Raw genomic sequence first — 17,627 nt, 5'->3', positions numbered from 1 at the left:
CGAAGAAAGCTATCACAGTGGTGGCACAGGGACAATAGACCGTGAAACGTCTGGGGGCCCTGTGTGATCGCCACAGTTACTTTCAAAAATTAAACTATATAAATAACATTCCCCACACAATGGGGTTGGGAACCATTGCAACATTGAGATTATTTGGAGGGAATGGGCTAGCTTGTCAAGTGAATTTCTTAGACTATCTCCAAAGGAATAATTTGAATTGGCCCAGCTTTCTCTTTGGGAGTACGAGCAACTTGACATCTAGTTTAAACTATAGAGACAAATGAAAAAGAACAGTGAAGCATGTCACAGGTTTACAGATTCTGGACCATCAAAATGATGTTCGGAAATATTTCAGCCTACCTAGATCCCTTTGCAGTTATTTTTATCTATGTTTGTAGATGCTTCTGATGTGAACATGTAAGCTGAGCACAGTATTTTCTCCCCGTGGTATAGAACCTAAGTAAAGATCTAAGTCCATCCAAACCTTTCTCCTTATCTCAGGTATATTATGATAGTTAACTAGATGTTTGCCCACAGAAAGAGCAAAGAAACAGTATTTCCTCATGCAAGAGGCTGAACAAATAGCAAGATCTTTCTTTGATCTCAGTAACTATTTGAAGTCAATGTGGAAGAAGTTAGAGCTACATTTAAGGATGTAAGAAGGCAACATCTTCCATTCCACCTTGCAATTGTGGCATGAAGCCGTTTCTTTTCTGCTGCAGTTCATCTTCTATAAAAAAACCCCATCAACTAGATACTAAACTTGCTCTCTGCTGTGCCAAATTATGTAACATGTAATTCATTGCGTAAAATACATTATTATTGTTATTCCACTCCATTCATTTCAGTGCAAAGGAAATGTACCTGTTGGATTGGTTTTTGTTCCAGACATGGCAATTTCCACTCTTGTTTCTGTCAGAATTTTCTGACATCCCTTACGCATCATGAATGCATAGCCTTCTACCTATTACAGCACCCTTTGCTTTACATTTCATTACTTTAGCCAGACAGTCCACATACCCTTGTGTCAGATTTCTAATTATCATGTGCTCATGATGATAACCTGGAGCACTCTGAAGACATGCAATGTTAGGGTGACTGAATAAGGTCATTTTCAGTGAATTTTCAGTGAAAGGTGAAAGACACCTTTTCTCTACATTGTGATACTCTCCAAATGCCTTTTGACTGGCTGGTGTTAAACATGCTCTGGTTGCTTTTGCCATGATCCAGCACATAGGTTAAGAGCATGGACCTCTCTATGAATTGGACCTCATACGTAGCAAAATATATTGGCTCAGGGGGAAAGTCCATTCAAAACCCAAGATGCATTTCAGTCAGCATTGTCATGGGGCCATCCACTTTACCCATTGCTCAGCACCAGCAACATAAGGACAAAAAATGATCCTGCAGGATCAGGCAAATGGCATATTCAGTCTAGCATCTTGCTCTCACAGTGGCCAGCCAGATGTCTGTGAGATGTCTGCAAGCTGGAAATTAACCCAATAGCACTCTGCCTACCTGAAACTCCCAACACTGGTATTCAGAGCCACGCTGTCAAATCCAGCAACCCACAACAATCTCGCTTCCGAGCACAATTCAGAGTGTTGGTGCTGACCTTTAAAGCCCTAAATGGCCTCAGCCCAATACACCTGAAGGAGCATCTCCACCCCCATTGTTCCAGCCCGGACACTAAAGTCCAGCACCGAGGGCCTTCTGGTGGTTCTTTCATTGCGAGAAGTGAAATTACAGCGAACCAGGCAGAGCGCCTTCTTGGTAGTGGCGCCCGTCCTGTGTAATGCCCTCCCATCAGATGTCAAAGAAATGAACAATTATCTGACATTTAGAAAACATCTGAAGGCAGCCCTGTTTAGGGAAGTTTTTAATGACTGATGTTTTAATGTATTTTTAATATTTTGTTGGAAGCCACCCGGAGTGGCTGGGGAAACCCAGCATGATGGGCGGGGTATATTATTATTATTATTATTATTATTATTATTATTATTATTATTATTATTATATCATAGGGGAGATCTTCTCACGTTGCAACAAGACTGCAACAAATGGTTACACATGAGGCCTTTATCTCTTCACTGGCATTTATTTATCTGCTTCCATAATGAAGAGTAATCAGGAGAAGAAGAAAGAGACAGTAGGAAGAAGGACAATTATCTTGCTGCTAGAAACTCCTGAGTCTTCAGTCTGTATTAAAGTTGCTACCTCTAATTAGTATCATTCATACTTCTTAGATTCCTTTGTAGATCTTCAAAAAGAGCCCCTACTTCATGTTGCATTTCCATCTCTCTGAGAAGCTTCAGGTGGTTCTGGGAAAGGTACATCTCAATTGATATGACAGGAGGCTTTACAAAAGGAGAGGTAAGTATCATAAACCAGCTTGAAAAAGGAGGAGAAGAATGGGGTGGATGGTTATGTAGTTGGATGCAAGAAAATGAGAAGATGGGGAGGAAATAAGAAAGAATAATAGGCAGGTAGCTAAAAAGTAAATGAAAGGCAAATGAGTACTTGCTGCTTCCTGATGAATGCACAATAGAAATGTCTCCAAAATAAGAGCAGTTTTTATGATATCACTATTTATAAAGTCCCCTATTAAGTCAGACTTTTTGGCTAACCTTTATTATCCTATTTCCAAAGCATCTTTCTGCTTTTCCCATCCAAATTGCCCTCAAATGAAATTCCAGAAAACAGGTATATTACTACACCTATTTGTGAGGGTAGAGCTATTCTGTTTTTGTTGTTGTTGTTTTGTTTTACTCACTTTTGGAAGTTTATGACATGTCACAAATGGGTGTTTAGCTGACTTATAGCATGTTTGAATATTATCCTGCTTTCTTTCTGTTATCATGATGGATGATTTCAGTAGTGTGTGTGTTTCCTTTTTTTGTAAAGCATTGTCAATGCAAAACAGGAGCATATTCTGTGTGTGAAGACAAAACAATACCTCTACTCAGTTGCTCTGGACCAGGATGCTGTGATTGAAGGATCTTAGGTGCCCAAGTGATTTCTAGCAAGCTTAAAAACCCGAAGCACCTCCTTATTTAAAAATGACATCTTAAAGGGTCTGTCAAACTGCTCCAGGCATTCCATTCCACAGTACATGCTGAGTTACTTCCCTGTCTTTTCATCTTGAAACCAGTCAGAATTTTTTGAAGCATATTCTGCAAACAAACACATGTGTTCTTGCCCTTGATCTTAACGGCGGGGGGGGGGGGGGGAATGGGACGACAACGAAGATGACTGCAACAGAGTACTGCGGATTTACAAGCAGATGATAAATAAAAGTTTAAAATAATATTGGACTCACACCCTAGGCCAATCCCAACCTCTCTCACCACCAAAGGAACACAAGTGAATAGCAAAGAACCTGTACAAGGGACGCTGACACAAAACCCCACATATATTAAGTAAAATGGAAACATCACCACCCGACCCCCCCACCTCTCCCCCCCCACCTCTCTCCTCCTTTTCTTCCTAATGTCTCAACAAAGAAAACTGATCCGTAAAAATGTTGCTTGAAAAGAGAGAGAGAGAGAGAGACATTGCACATACTTTTGTAGACCAAGAAAATCTTTAATAAAAATACATTTAATAATAATAATAATAATAATAATAATAATAATAATAATATAGTGGTACCTCGGGTTACAGACGCTTCAGGTTACAGATGCTTCAAGTTACAGACTCCGCTAACCCAGAAATAGTACCTCAGGTTAAGAACTTTGCTTCAGGATGAGAACAGAAATCGTGCTCTGGCGGCGTGGCAGCAGCGGGAGGCCCCATTAGTTAAAGTGGTACCTCAGGTTAAGAACAGTTTCAGGTTAAAAACGGACCTCCAGAATGAATTAAGTTCTTAACCCGAGGTACCACTGAAACAAATAGTAATAATAATAATAATAATAATAATAATAATAATAATAATAATAATAATATTAGACCCAAGAGAAACAACTACAGCCTTATGTGTGTGCTGTTGAGATGGTCATATCTGTATTTTCATCAACTGTGGTGCTTGTTTAGGATGAAATGTCTGAATGCCTCTTTCAACAGCTATCAAAACATAAGCCCCTCAAGGGCCAGTCACTGCTGTGTGTGACTCCTTTTTGGTCATCTATCTGCAGCAGATAGGGATGCAAGAAGGCATTGTTCCTTATTCCATCCTGTATTCCTTGCACTGTTGCCATTCTGTTGCAGCTTGTCTTCCACCAAAAGCTATATTATTCATCTCACTGTCTATTGGGGCAAAGTTATATAAGTTATGTTGTCATTATGTCGTTCCACCCCATTCATTTCAAATCAAAGACAATGAAAATGGGGTGTAGTCAGTTGCATATCATTTGAGTACTGATAGCAGCAGCAGCAGCAGCAACAACAACAACAACAAAATTGCATTTGCTGGATTGATTTCTGTCCCAGATATGGGACAAACAAACAAATGTTTAATTGCTTTTTAATGATTTTTTCCCCCAATGTTTTTAGTTGTTTCAGTTTAATCTGCAAGTCACCTTGGGTTCTTCTCTGGGAAAGAGGAGGGGTATAAATATCAACAAGAAGAAGATTGATGTATAGTTGGTACTTAACTCCTGTAAAATTAGCAAAGATTTATCACAATAGTGATAATTTCTGCTGGAAATGAAAAGAAAAAGAAGGTACCTTTTTCCATATGTGGTGGACCTGCCCAAGGTGAAAGACTTCTGGGAGAAGATTTATAATGAACTGAAAAAAATGTTGAAATACACATGTATTAAGAAACCAGAGGCCTTTATCCTTGGAATAACAGGTTTGGAACTGCCCAAGAAAGATATTAAATTATTTTTGTATGCTACATTTGATGCTCAAATTTTATTAGCTAAGAATTAGAAAACACAAGAAGTACCAACTGTGGAAGATTGGTAGATGAAGATGATGGACTTTTCGGAGCAAGCCGACCTGACCGGAAGAGTCCGCAACCAGGAGGAGGAGGACTACCAGGAAGAATGGATGAAATTTAAAGACTATTTAGTTAAATATGCCAAATTAACCTAACTGGAAAGCTTGCAAATACCAGATAGGCTTAGGATTTAAATTTATAGTGTGATGAATTAATATGTTTAAAGTTGAATTATTAAGAAAGAAAGATGTTAAGTCATTAAGTTAAACTTTTAAGAATTTAGGTTTTGGAAAACCGTTAAAATGATATATACTGAAATTCAACCAGGGGGATAGGAGGAAGCCACTTAACAATGTTATGAAGTTTGATTTAATTACGGTGGAGATGTATGTTTGTCTGTTAGTTCATTTGTTTGTTTTTTAAAAAAATAAATCTGGAAAATCATTTTTTTTTTTTTTTGAAAAAACACCCAAGAACAACAAGAGGTAAGAGCTGTTCAACAGTGGGACAGACTCCCTCAGAGGGTGGTGGATTCTCCTTCCTTTGAGATTTTTAAGCAGAAGATGGGTGGCCATCTGACTTGGAGACCTTAGCTGAGATTCCTGCAATGCAGGGGTTGGACTTGATTTCACCTCTGTGATTCTATGACTCAGACTGGAGAGAAGCAGCTTTAAATGTGGACTCAGCCATGAAGATTACTGAGGGCTTGTCCACAATTCCATTTGTCTCTTGCCTGGACAGTATGGGTCTGAGCAGTTTTCTACATAGGTCTAAGTGGTTTTCTGTTAGCTGCACAAGCAATTCTGGCTTAAAAGAGGATGAGCATTTTCCACTTTAAAACATCCAGTCTAGAGAACAGCATCGGATTCCTTATTATAAACCTTTCACCGTCTTACTTAGCTTTTCTGTTTTCAAGTTTGATTCCCTTTCCCCACTGCAAATCAACTCCACCTCCACCCCCCGCCAGGCTTGATTTTTCACAAATTGGTCAAGTCTATCCAAATATATTAAATATATTTACAAGGGGATGATGGAGAAAAGCATTTTAAAATACAGTACGGTACCCAGGAGTAACATTCTGCTCTTTGACTCGTTTCTTATAAGCTTGGAATTCCTCATTCTGTCTTTTGAATTCTCTAAGCCTATTGCTGGTTGGAACAACTAAAGCCTTCTGGGCGAAATCACCAAATGTAATCTATGATTGCCGTCTTGCTTTCCAATTCACTTTGTTCATGTCCTGCAGTGGAAGCATCATCCAATTTATATTCATGCATCAGTTTATCACACCTTTCTCTCATTTACTGGGATGCCGTGAATGTGAAATGAATACTTGGTAGGTGTTCTATCCGGCATACCTTTTTCCTGCTCTGTTTAGGCTTCTGGGATGCTGAAAGCAGATGAAATTTATATTACATTTCCTCCTTGGATATTCTGAATTATGCAGCCCACTTTAACATTTGGATGACAGAAGAACTTCAACAGAGTGGATCGTTCTAAATGGAAAGGACTTTGGGCTGGTTTTTGTCACTGTTGTTGTTGCGTGTCGAGGTCCCCAGGGCCACCCCAAATAACTCACACACCACACCAAAATTTTAGTTTAAGGTTTTTGGCATAATTTTGGCCACAACTTTATTAAAATACAAACATGTGAGTGGTTGCTTAGGCATTGGTTGCGACTAGCTGCCCCCACCGTGGGGGACATTCTGACATTCCACACACATGCAAAAGTCAGAAAAGGGGAATACACTTGGGGCTAGCTACGGAGCAAGGAACCTGCCCCCAGCCCACCCCAAATGCAGCCAGGAGCTCTTGCAGTGGCCTGAGCCCCCTTGACAGGGTAGACAAGCAACAGTTAGCCCCCGATTCCTTTAATGGAATCCCTTGCAGCAGCAGCATTAGAGGGGCAGGCACAGCCAATCCATGCCCCTCAACCAACCAAACCATAAACCAATGCCTAACCGCAACCTTACAAGTTGTGACAATTTGCTACGCAGTAGGCAAAAACCAAATGGCCCCAGCCAATCTGGCAGGTGGACAAAATTCCTACCAGGCCCCTGCCCCAAGAGCGGATGACCCCATGACAGGCATAGCAAGGTCAACCAAACAACCCTAATTCTAGGGAGGGGGGGGACGGGCAAACTGATACACGGGTGAAAAGAGGAAGCCCTAGCCTCGTGCAAAGAGTTTTAGCATTTCTGGCTGTCAGTCAAAAAATGGCAACATTAACTTCTTCCCAACGACAAGGGAAGCCCAATCGCATCAGTGGCCAATGGTCAATTAGCCCGGCCCCCAACTTTGGAGTGTCCTGGCGGCCCCCACCACAACACATGCTCTCCATGAAGGAGAACACGCTTTATGTAATAAATATATATCCTGCCCCATGGCAAATTAAATCCAGAGGGTGACTCACAATACAATTGAAATATACTCAGAGTCGCAAAGTGATTTCATGCTCTTTATTCAGCTCATAGTGGTGAGGAGGAATGAATGGAAGTCCCCTCAAAGTATCTGCTTTATATACATTATTTACACAATAGGCTGCACATGATTGGCTAATTCCAGAATTCTACTGTAAGCCAATCAGGTTGTGGATTCCCTGCTATCTGGAGCATGATTAGGTGGTTCCTGCTAACCAATCATACTGCTGCATTGTTCTAGGACCAATCAGACTGCTGCATTCTGAATCCTATTGTTCTAGGACCAATCAGACTGCTGCCTTTTGGAGCCTATTGTTCTAGGACCAATCAGATTGCTGCAGTTTGGATCCTATTCAACTCAGTACATGACAACAATCATCTGAACATCCAAATGACCATTAAAGTTTGATTAGTTTTAAGATCCATCATTGACAAACAAACAAACAAACACAAAACCCTGCCATAAATCCAAACAAAGGGCCAATTCAAATACCCTTTTCCCATTTTCATTGTGCCAGGAATCTATAGGCTAGACTACTGGAACACACTTTAGATGGGTCTGCCTTTGAAATTCCAGAGGAAAAGCATGGCAAGTGTCTCTAAAGCAGGAGTCGGCAAGGCTGACCTCGCCTGGGCCAGTTCATTCCAATGGAGATCCCTCTGTGGGCCATATTGCACGTGCGCGTTAGTGTTTTTGATTTCCATCTCTGTCTGCGCAGTTGCGATTTCCAGCGCCGTGAAAGCCAGTCCCTGCACCGCGCTGTGCTGGTTTAGTACAGCATGGAGGGGACTCGCTGAGCAGGCGGCTCGGTTCAGCGGTGGCTCGTGGGCCGGTTAAATGACCCCTATGGGCTGCTTGTGGCCCATGGGCCTTAGGTTGCTGACCCCTGCTCTAAAGAATAGGGTGACCAGGTATCCTACATTACAGGGAACAATCCCATACAGTGGTACCTCAAGTTACAAACACCTCAGATTACAAATGCTTCCGGTTACAAACTCTGCTAACCTGGAAGAGTTGAGAACTTTGCCCGAGGATGAGAATGAAAATTGTGAGCCGGCGGCACAGCGGCAGCAAGAGGCCCCATTAGTGAAAGCACGCCTCTAGCTAAGAACAGTTTCAGGTTAAGAACGGACCTCCAGAACGAATTAAGTTCATAACTAGAGGTACCACTGTATTTGAATGAGTCCTCAGTTTGAAGAACTACCCATCCAAATCTGTTTTAAAAACAAAGAAGACTTATAAGAAGGAGAGCAGAGGTCCTGACACTGCCCATCAACAGTTAGAACCAGGAACATCAGATTAAACAGGCACACAAGTCACCCAGTCAGAGTTTTCCCTACAATGATGAGATGCGTTGTATTCCTATCAAATGCACATGCATGTCTTTGCTTTGGGGAAGTTACAGTCTCTCGGCCCAATGGTGGTTGAGAGGATAAAATACATTAATTGTGTGCAGGCCTCTTCTGTGAGATATTTAGCACAAGGCAGGATAAAATACAGCCAACAATTTACTTTATAGCTTGCCTTATCCCCCACCCCCTTGCAGGTAAGTGGTTCCTTGGATAACACAGTTGTTGCTACCTAGAAAAGTAAAATAAACTGGCACGGCAATTTGGAATGTAAAACCATCAGGCAGAGAACAGTTTTAGCACCCCTCCCTCACCGCCTCTCCATTCTAAACTCATTTTATTTCTTTTAAAAAATCCATCAGAGCTTCCTTAGTTACATTTGCATGCAATGCATTTGTTGCTTTTTAGATAACGAAGTGACTTTGCAGTTGGTATATACTGACTCATCAGTCAACAACAATACTTGGTCATGCCCTAATTATATTTATAATTATAAGATATAATATAATTTCAAGCATCTCTCTCTGGTGACAAAAAAAGGTCAGTCAAAATATATGGTGCAGTCAGATTTCTCACACATTCCATTTTTAATTTAGTTTATCCATGGCACATTTATTCAAAGACAAAAAGACAACTACTTTCTCGTCTCGGCACTCTTCAGAAATAACTTTTGCTTTTAGGCCGACCAACTTCTTCCATCTCTCTTTCAGATTGGGGATGATGAACTGTTTCAGGTATGCATTAAAAAGAGAGTTAAAGAGTATGCATATATTCTGTTTAATTCATCACTCTCTTCTCAGCGGAGTAAAACGTAAGAGAATGAATGCTCTGTCGAAATCAAACGTAGCATAATTTACAAAAGTTCCTTCACCTTATATTGTGAGTCACGACACTTATAGTCGAAGCTTACATTTCATAAAATCTCAAGAGTATTTCAAAGCACAGCCACATGCAAGTCTATACCCTCCAACATTTCTCCGATGAAAATAGGGACGTCCCATTCCATAATGATAATTTTACTATTTATACCCCCCCCCCAACATCTTACTGGGCTGCCCCAGCCATTTGGTGCAGCTTCCAACACATATAAAAACATAATGAAACCTTAAACATTAAAAAACTTCCTTATACAGAATTGTCTTCAGGTGGCTCAGGGGTCGAAAAACCTCATACCCTCCAACATCTCTCCAATGAAAATAGGGACATCCTAAGGAAAAGTGGGACATTCTGGGTTCAAATCAGAAAGTGGGACGGCTTCTCAAAATCCAGGGCATCCCTGGAAAATAGGGATACTTGGAGGGTCTGTAAGTCTCATAAAACACTGAACTCATTTCAATGTGCACAGTAGTTTATTCCACTATTCTGGCATTCCCTTAACTGTTAACTTCAGCATTACCGGTATATATGCACTTTCAAACAGTGCAAAAGCCAACATGAATAGCACAGGTTTAGCACTCATTTTCATGTTATTTGTAAACTCCCCGCCCCCCTCCAGAAGCAAATAATGCCAAAATGACCACTAAACCTGCACTACATTTTGCTATGTTTCCAGAAGTGGCTTTTACATCATGTGAAAACTCAGGTACAATGTGGGAATTCACAGTTATGGAAATGTTATGGAATTGGAACACCTGGCTATGTGAATGCAGCTCTACATATTAGGCATTGAGACTAATAAGATTTATGACCAAGTAGGGCAGTGAAGGGGGTTGGAGAGATTGCAAAAGATCAGCTAGAGGGGTTGGGGGGGAGGGGTATTGTTCAGTTTCTGCATAGCTTTTGCGTGTTCAGACCCAGAGATCTTCCCCCCTAAATAAAGTCACACTTGACTCAAATTTTAGTATTGGCTTTTGGCAGAATTTAGGCTACAACTTTATTGATTACAGTAGGTGAGTGGTTGCATAGGCTCTGGTTCGACTAGCTCCCTACACCCTTGCAGGCAGCGCTGACCCAGAGCTCTATCATAGGTCAGCCAAGGGTGAACACCTGGGTAGGCAAAAAGCCAGGAAAAGACTATGTTCATCTCCCAGATGACCCCCTGGACTCAGGCACAGGCACAACCCCCTCTTGGGGGTTAACCAAACCAGGTGAGTCCCTGGATTTATTTAAGGGAATATCCTTCACATGGGGATGGCGAGACCGTTCTCCCATCCCTATCACCTGAATCAGTGCCTATCCACAACCTTACAAGTTGTGACGATTTTCTATGCGGCAGGCGAAACCCAAATGGCAACTGCCAATCAGCCAAGTGGGGAAATTCCTGACGTGCCTCTGTCCCAATGAAAGACGACATACGACGGCATAGCAAGGTCAAGCGCACAATGCCCTAAAAGTAGGGAGAGGTAGGTGGGTGTTCCGAATGCACGAGCCAAAAGAGAAGCTCTGGGTCACGTGCATGTGTATATATAGGTCCCTCGACCCATTTAGACTGTGCCCCATTGGCCAGATTGAACCCAACATTGAGGGACCTACCAATCGGGTGTTGTGGCTGACCAATCTTACCCACCCACAACACAGGTGGTCAGTCTCCAGGTCTCACTGCAATCGTGTCCTTTAGGGAGGACACAATTTAACTATGCATAGTGCCTATAGGTAAATCCAAAGCTAGCCTGTTGTGGTTTACTTAATGTTTTTTGAATGAGCATGCTAGACCTTAAAAATAAGCCAGAATAAAGCTGGCATGTTTCCTTTCTTAATCAGGAAGAGTTTTAATTTAAAAACAACAACAAAAAGCAGATGGTGGATACCCAAAGGGGAAGGAAGGGGGGGGGAGATAATCTTCTTGCCATCCTACTAGATTTAAATAGAGCAGTTGGCTGGCAGCAGTTGCAGAAGCAAAATATGTTGTTTCTTGGGCTGTGTAGCATATGTTCTTTTTGAGGCAAAACATCATTCCAGAAGTGGGAAAACAAGGATCCATTATCCTACTACCTAAGTTAAAGAGGCGACAGTCCATAGGGACATATACTAACACTTTCTAAATACGTCCCAGTATACATATCCAGGAATATTCCCTCTCCCCGTATATGGAATTTCTCTGGACCAGTTCTATAAAAGTACTCATTCTTTTGGAAGCTTCACATGCCATAAAATCAGTTGCTGCTCAAGCATCAGGGAAATTGAATATATGACAGGGATGAGGAACTTGTGATCTTCCCCGTGTTGTTGGACTGTGTCTCATATAATCCCTGACCATTTTCATGGCTGTCTAGGTTTACTCCAAAAAGATATTGAAGTCTTACTTTGGTAGGGAGGAGATTTTTTGGGGGGGGGCAATTACTCCTGACACTATATTTATGATCATAAATAAAGACACATATAGCAATATGGAGTGATACATATCGACAGTACAGTGGTACCTCGGGTTAAGTACTTAATTCGTTCTGGAGGTCCGTTCTTAACTTGAAACTGTTCTTAACCTGAAGCACCACTTTAGCTAATGGGGCCTCCTGTTGCTGCTGCACAGCCAAAGAATGATTTCTGTTCTCATCCTGAAGCAAAGTTCTTAACCCGAGGTACAATTTCTGGGTTAGCGGAGTCTGTAACCTGAAGCATATGTAACCTGAAGCGTATGTAACCCGAGGTACCACTGTACTCTGTTACATTCCCTACCCCTACTTTTCTGTCTCCCCCCGCCCCACATCACCCTAATTTCCACTCCTGTCTCTGATTTCTCTAATGTAACTAATGCAAATTAAAAAATGGCAATCATAAAGAGAGCATGGGAAAGAGAAAAAATAGTATAAAAAAAGTGCAAGATATTTGTATATGAGAGATTTAGGAATGTCAGGAATGAACATGGTGGATGAAACATTGTCATATAGATTTAGGGGATTTGAAAAGCATCTTTGCCTGTGTGTTAAAATGGTTTCTAATAAACTCATCCCACAGGCCCTGCAAATATGGACATTTGCCCGGCATTTTATTTGATGAGTGCTTATATTGAGTGAGGCAACATCTTGTAAGTATGCTGTTTTATGGAAATGGAACGGAGTGAAAAAAGTCTGCTATAAAACTAGCATTTTACTGCCATGATGAATACTGCCTACCTGTTTGAAAACTCAACTTTCTTGAGGTACATTTGCATATTTGCTTTGAAAATTTGGGGATGGAATTCAACAGCATGCTAAATTAAATGTTGCTTAGTGATGAGCTAGTTACCCTAGCAGTATCTGTTGTGCAACTAATTGTGCAACTAGACACAAGGGTTTGTTTTGTTTTTTAAAAAATAGCACATCAGTTTGGAAAGGAAAGAAACATCATGCATACACAAACACATGGAATACCTTGATGAGCCACAATAAACAATGCTTCTGGTTGTGCAAGCTGTTGCACAATTAAATCTGCTAGCAAAACTGTTGCACTGAATTTCACTTTGCCCAACCTCTTTTTGCATCTTTGTGCTAGAACAAAAGCCTTTGCACAGGTGGTCTAAGAACACTGAATTTACGTACTGCTGAAGAGACAAGCTTAAAAAAAGAAGTTTGCCTCTTCCGCACTGAATTTCTCTTTGCACAACCTCTTTTTGCATCTTTGTGCTGGAACAAAAGCCCTTGCACAGGTGGTCCAAGAACACTGAATCTGTGGCACTGATTTTATGCACTGCTGAAGAGACAAGCCACTGTGAAGCTTATAACAACAACAACTTATTATTTATACCCCACCCATCTGGCTAGGTTTCCCCAGCCACTCTGGGCAGCTTCCAACAAAACATTAAAAAACAATAGTCCAACATTAAAAGCTTCCCTTAACAGGGCTGTCTTCAGATGCCTTCTAAAAGTCTGGTAGTTGTTTTTCTCTTTGACATCTGGTAGGAGAGGGTTCCACAGGGTGGGTGCCACTACCGAGAAGGCCCTCTGCCTGGTTCCCTGTAACTTGGCTTCTCGTAGTGAGGGAACCACCAGAAGGCCTTTGGCACTGGGCCTCAGTGTCCTGGCAGAATGATGGGGGTGGAGATGCTCCTTCAGGTATACTGGACCGAGGCCATTTAGGACTTCAAAGGTCAGCACCAACACTTTGAATTGTGTTCAGAAATGTACTGGGAGCCAATGTAGGTCTTTCAAGACTGGTGTTATGCGGTCTCGGTGGCCGCTCCCAGTCACCAGTCCAACTGCCACATTCTGGATTAGTTGTAGTTTCCGGGTCACCTTCAAAGGTCTCCCCACGCAGAGCACATTGCAATAGTCCAAGCGAGAAATAACTAGAGCATGCACCACTCTGGCGAGACAGTCCGCGGGCAGATAGGGTCTTAGCCTGTGTACCAGGTGGAGCTGGTAAACAGCTGCCCTGGACACAGAATTGACCTGTGCCTCCATAGACAGCTGCGAGTCCAAAATGATTCCCAGGCTGCGCACCTGGTCCTTCAGGGGCACAGTTACCCTATTCAGGACCAGGGAGTCCTCCACAACTGCCCACCTCCTGTCCCCAAAAAACAGTACTTCAGTCTTGTCAGGATTCAACCTCAATCTGTTAGCCACCATCCATCCTCCAACCACCTCCAGACACTCACACAGGACCTTCACCACCTTCACTGGTTCTGATTTGAAAGAGAGGTAGAGCTGAGTATCATCCGCATACTGATGAACACCCAGCCCACACCCCTTGATGATCTCTCCCAGCGGCTGCATGTAGATGTTGAAAAGCATGGGGGAGAGGACAGAACCTTGAGTCACCCTACAAGTGAGAGCCCAGGGGTCTGAACACTCATCCCCCCACCACCACTTTCTGAACACAGCCCAGGAGAAAGGAGCGGAACCACTGTATAACAGTGCCCCCAGCTCCCAGCCCCTCTAGATGGTCCAGAAGGGTGTTATTGTTATGGTTTGCCTCTCCTGCAGTGGGGATTGCACCAATGTTCATGTCACCACATGCATGGAGGACTTTAGAGCACTTGTACAAAGATGTTTCCTCCACCTGCAGTCTGCAGTGCTACAGTCAAAGGTTTTAATGCTATAGTCTACCATCCTACTTTAAAAGTGCACTGCAGAACACTCCTAATTTGCCTCTTAGACTTCAAGTTTCATTGGATGGTGAGTAATTGTGGGCAAAGTGCCGTTCGGGGCAGTGGGTCTACCATAAACTCAGCTTCTCATTGAGAAATCACCGATAAGCTTCCAAGGGATTCCATTCTTTCCTGGAACATAGCTTGAGAACTATTGGTCCACACAAGCTCCTTATCTGTAAATTTGTAAAAAGAGGTATATTCTACTGCTGCAAAATAATATTAATTCACATTTCTCCCCCTTAAGATAGAAAGCTGTTTTATGCAGGAAAGTGATGGACTCCCAGTATCTGTTGTTGCTGTGAACTTGCTTTTTTCCAATATGAAGAGATAAGAAGCACATCTTCCATATTTAGAACTTGGAACACAGTAGATTGGTACTCAGAGCTCAGAGTTTGATACAGCCAAGATAGTGATTAATAGCACCTACCAAACCAGTCTCTCAAATCAATATAACATAGATGCTAATCAGAGCATTTATTTAACCACTACTGCACATAAAAGTGCAGAAGAATGAGTTGATGCACGGTGAGCTTCATTAGTAAGATTTATTTTATATTATATCGGCATTTTCCATCTTGAGATTGTTTAATATAGCATTTTCCAATATTTTAGCAAAAATATTTTTCTCCTGTACTTAATTAGCTTCATTCCAGAATTTGTGAATGAGCTTAGGGACTGATACAGGGAGTCCAGAAAATATGAAAGATTACAATGTAGATGATCCAGATTCAGACCTTAAGATATTTCTGTATGGGAGTTTCCCATATTGCTGGTTTGATACTTTGTTGCTAAATCAGACATGCCAGAAATATTACCTGTTGAAAGGATTATGTGCTGTGGAATTTCAACACCACCTCACCATGTGAAGTAACAACAAGAAGAAGAACAAACCAGACACTAGGCATACCTCAAATAGATGTCATATTATTTCTTGGTCCACAGAAAAAGAAAATGGCAGCTGGATCTACAAGCCAATTGAGCATGCAGTGTGTTACAATGAGTCTAACTAGCATGCTTACATGGAAATAAATCTTACCAACTTCAGTCAGAGTTACACGGATTGTTGTCTGTGTTTTGAGTGAAGATTTTGATATGCAGTTAAGTGAATTTTGTGAATTGTGCACATAGGAAGGAAAGCAATGATTTTACAATGGAAACAAAAATTACACAGGGTTATGAGGCAAGGCCTTTGGTCTGATCAAGAAAGGCCTACCCTCTTTTCATACCTGTGTAACCCAACTGAATAAGCCACCTATCGAGGATGCAGCCCAGTTGAGTGTAGGGATCTTCTTCATCGGCATATTCCTCACAGGGTCTCTGACACCAAAGAACAGTATTTTTGTTTTTGTTTAGATACAACTGGTTTCCATTTTGAATCTAGGGGCAAACTGAACCTTCCAAGACTGCTCTGATTTTAACCAGCGATTTCAAAATTGCAGTGAGGTTTTTTTGCTTTGGAGAATTCCAAGGAATGATGGGCTGTGACTTACATATAGTAACCCTGTAATTTTAAAAAGGTAAATATAAAGGACCCCTGACAGTTAAGTCCAGTCGCAGACGACTTTGGGGTTGTGGCGCTCATCTCACTTTACTGGCTGAGGGATCCAATGTTTGTCCGCAGACAGTTTTTCTGGGTCATGTGGCCAACATGACTAAGCTGTTTCTGGCAAAACCAGAGAAGTGCAAGGAAACGCTGTTTACCTTCCCACCAGAGCGGTACCTATTCATCTACTTGCACTTTTTGGTGTGCTTTCAAACTGCTAGGTTGGCAGGAGCTGGGACTGAGTTAAGGGAGCTTTACACCGTCGTAGGGATTCGAACTGCCACTGGCATCCCAAGCCTGCAACTTACACACATTTAACTTGTGCACATTCAGCTTTATGTGCTTGGCAAACTTTTTTAAAAAAAGATTAAAGGGGAGGGAAGGTTTGGCAAGCCCACCCATCATTGCATCCAATGTGTTTTGACAATACACAATTTTGCTTTTAGGCACGATCCCCGGAACATAACCCCCAGTTAAGCTGTGACGTTAATGTACAGTGGTACCTCAGGTTAAGAACTTAATTCATTCTGGAGTTTCGTTCTTAACCTGAAACTGTTCTTAACCTAAGGTACCACTTTAACTAATGGGGTCTCCCGCTACCGCCGCGCTGCTGCTGTGCAATTTCTGTTCTCACCCTGAAGCAAAGTTCTTAACCTGAGGTACTATTTCTGGGTTAGCGGAGTCTGTAACCTGAAACGTCTGTAACCCGAGGTACCACTGTACTGCTTTTCATGAGAAAGGCAGTTGAGAGAGAGAGAGAGAGAGAGAGAGCATGCAATAAAAAGCCAGTGACAATAAATTAAAATATCCAAAAAAATTCAGAGCTTCATGGAAAGCATAAAAATCTCTGAATAAATTTACAGCACTAACACTGTAGGTGCCTGCCACACCCCTGTGAAGCTGAGGAATGTTGCGATTCCGGCTGTTCCTTGGCTGTTCTTGTGGTGTCCCTGGAAACATATGCAGCTTCCCCTTAGGATGAAAGCTCAGGCAGATTGTGTGATTACATGTCATTCTAAGGACACATCCCCCTAGTGGGGTCAGCATCATTAGCATGGTGTATAGCTGTGCAATCTGCCCTAGCTAGAGCTGTTAGCAAATGGCCTTTCAAAAATTTATCCACTCTATTAATAGGCAGAGAAAGTGGGATGGAAGATTTTACTGAATTTATTCCAGGGGCAGAAACATTCTCTAACTTCTTCTTGGATGTGGGGGGGGGGGAGGGTGCCATTAGCACAGATTCTTAATTTGTTCCCCAATGTTTATTGTTGCCACTGTGAGTGATAACAGTAGCACTTTCATTGGCAGTCAGGCTGCCATTTTGCATCTCCAACCATATACTGCCCCCGATCTAGAATCATCCTATGGAATGGGAGTGGAGGAAATTGGGAAGGCAGAACACCACCCACCCACCTACATCTGGGCAAGATT

General features: G+C 42.0%; 1 long non-coding RNA gene across 1 annotated transcript; it reads left to right on the top strand.

The window, feature by feature from the left end:
- The first annotated feature begins 108 nt into the window (after positions 1 to 108).
- On the top strand, positions 109 to 12,801 carry LOC310848450. The gene is made up of 3 exons (XR_014566408.1): positions 109 to 501; positions 2,025 to 2,373; positions 12,541 to 12,801. It is a non-coding gene; the product is annotated as an uncharacterized lncRNA (long non-coding RNA).
- The last annotated feature ends 4,826 nt before the right edge of the window (positions 12,802 to 17,627 follow it).

The sequence above is a fragment of the Podarcis gaigeae genome, assembly GCF_964106915.1.
Source record: "Podarcis gaigeae genome assembly, chromosome: 7".
Classification (NCBI taxonomy): Eukaryota; Metazoa; Chordata; class Lepidosauria; order Squamata; family Lacertidae; genus Podarcis; species Podarcis gaigeae.
The sequence above is the reverse complement of the archived record's forward strand: the minus strand, read 5'-3'. Positions and strand labels throughout refer to the sequence as shown.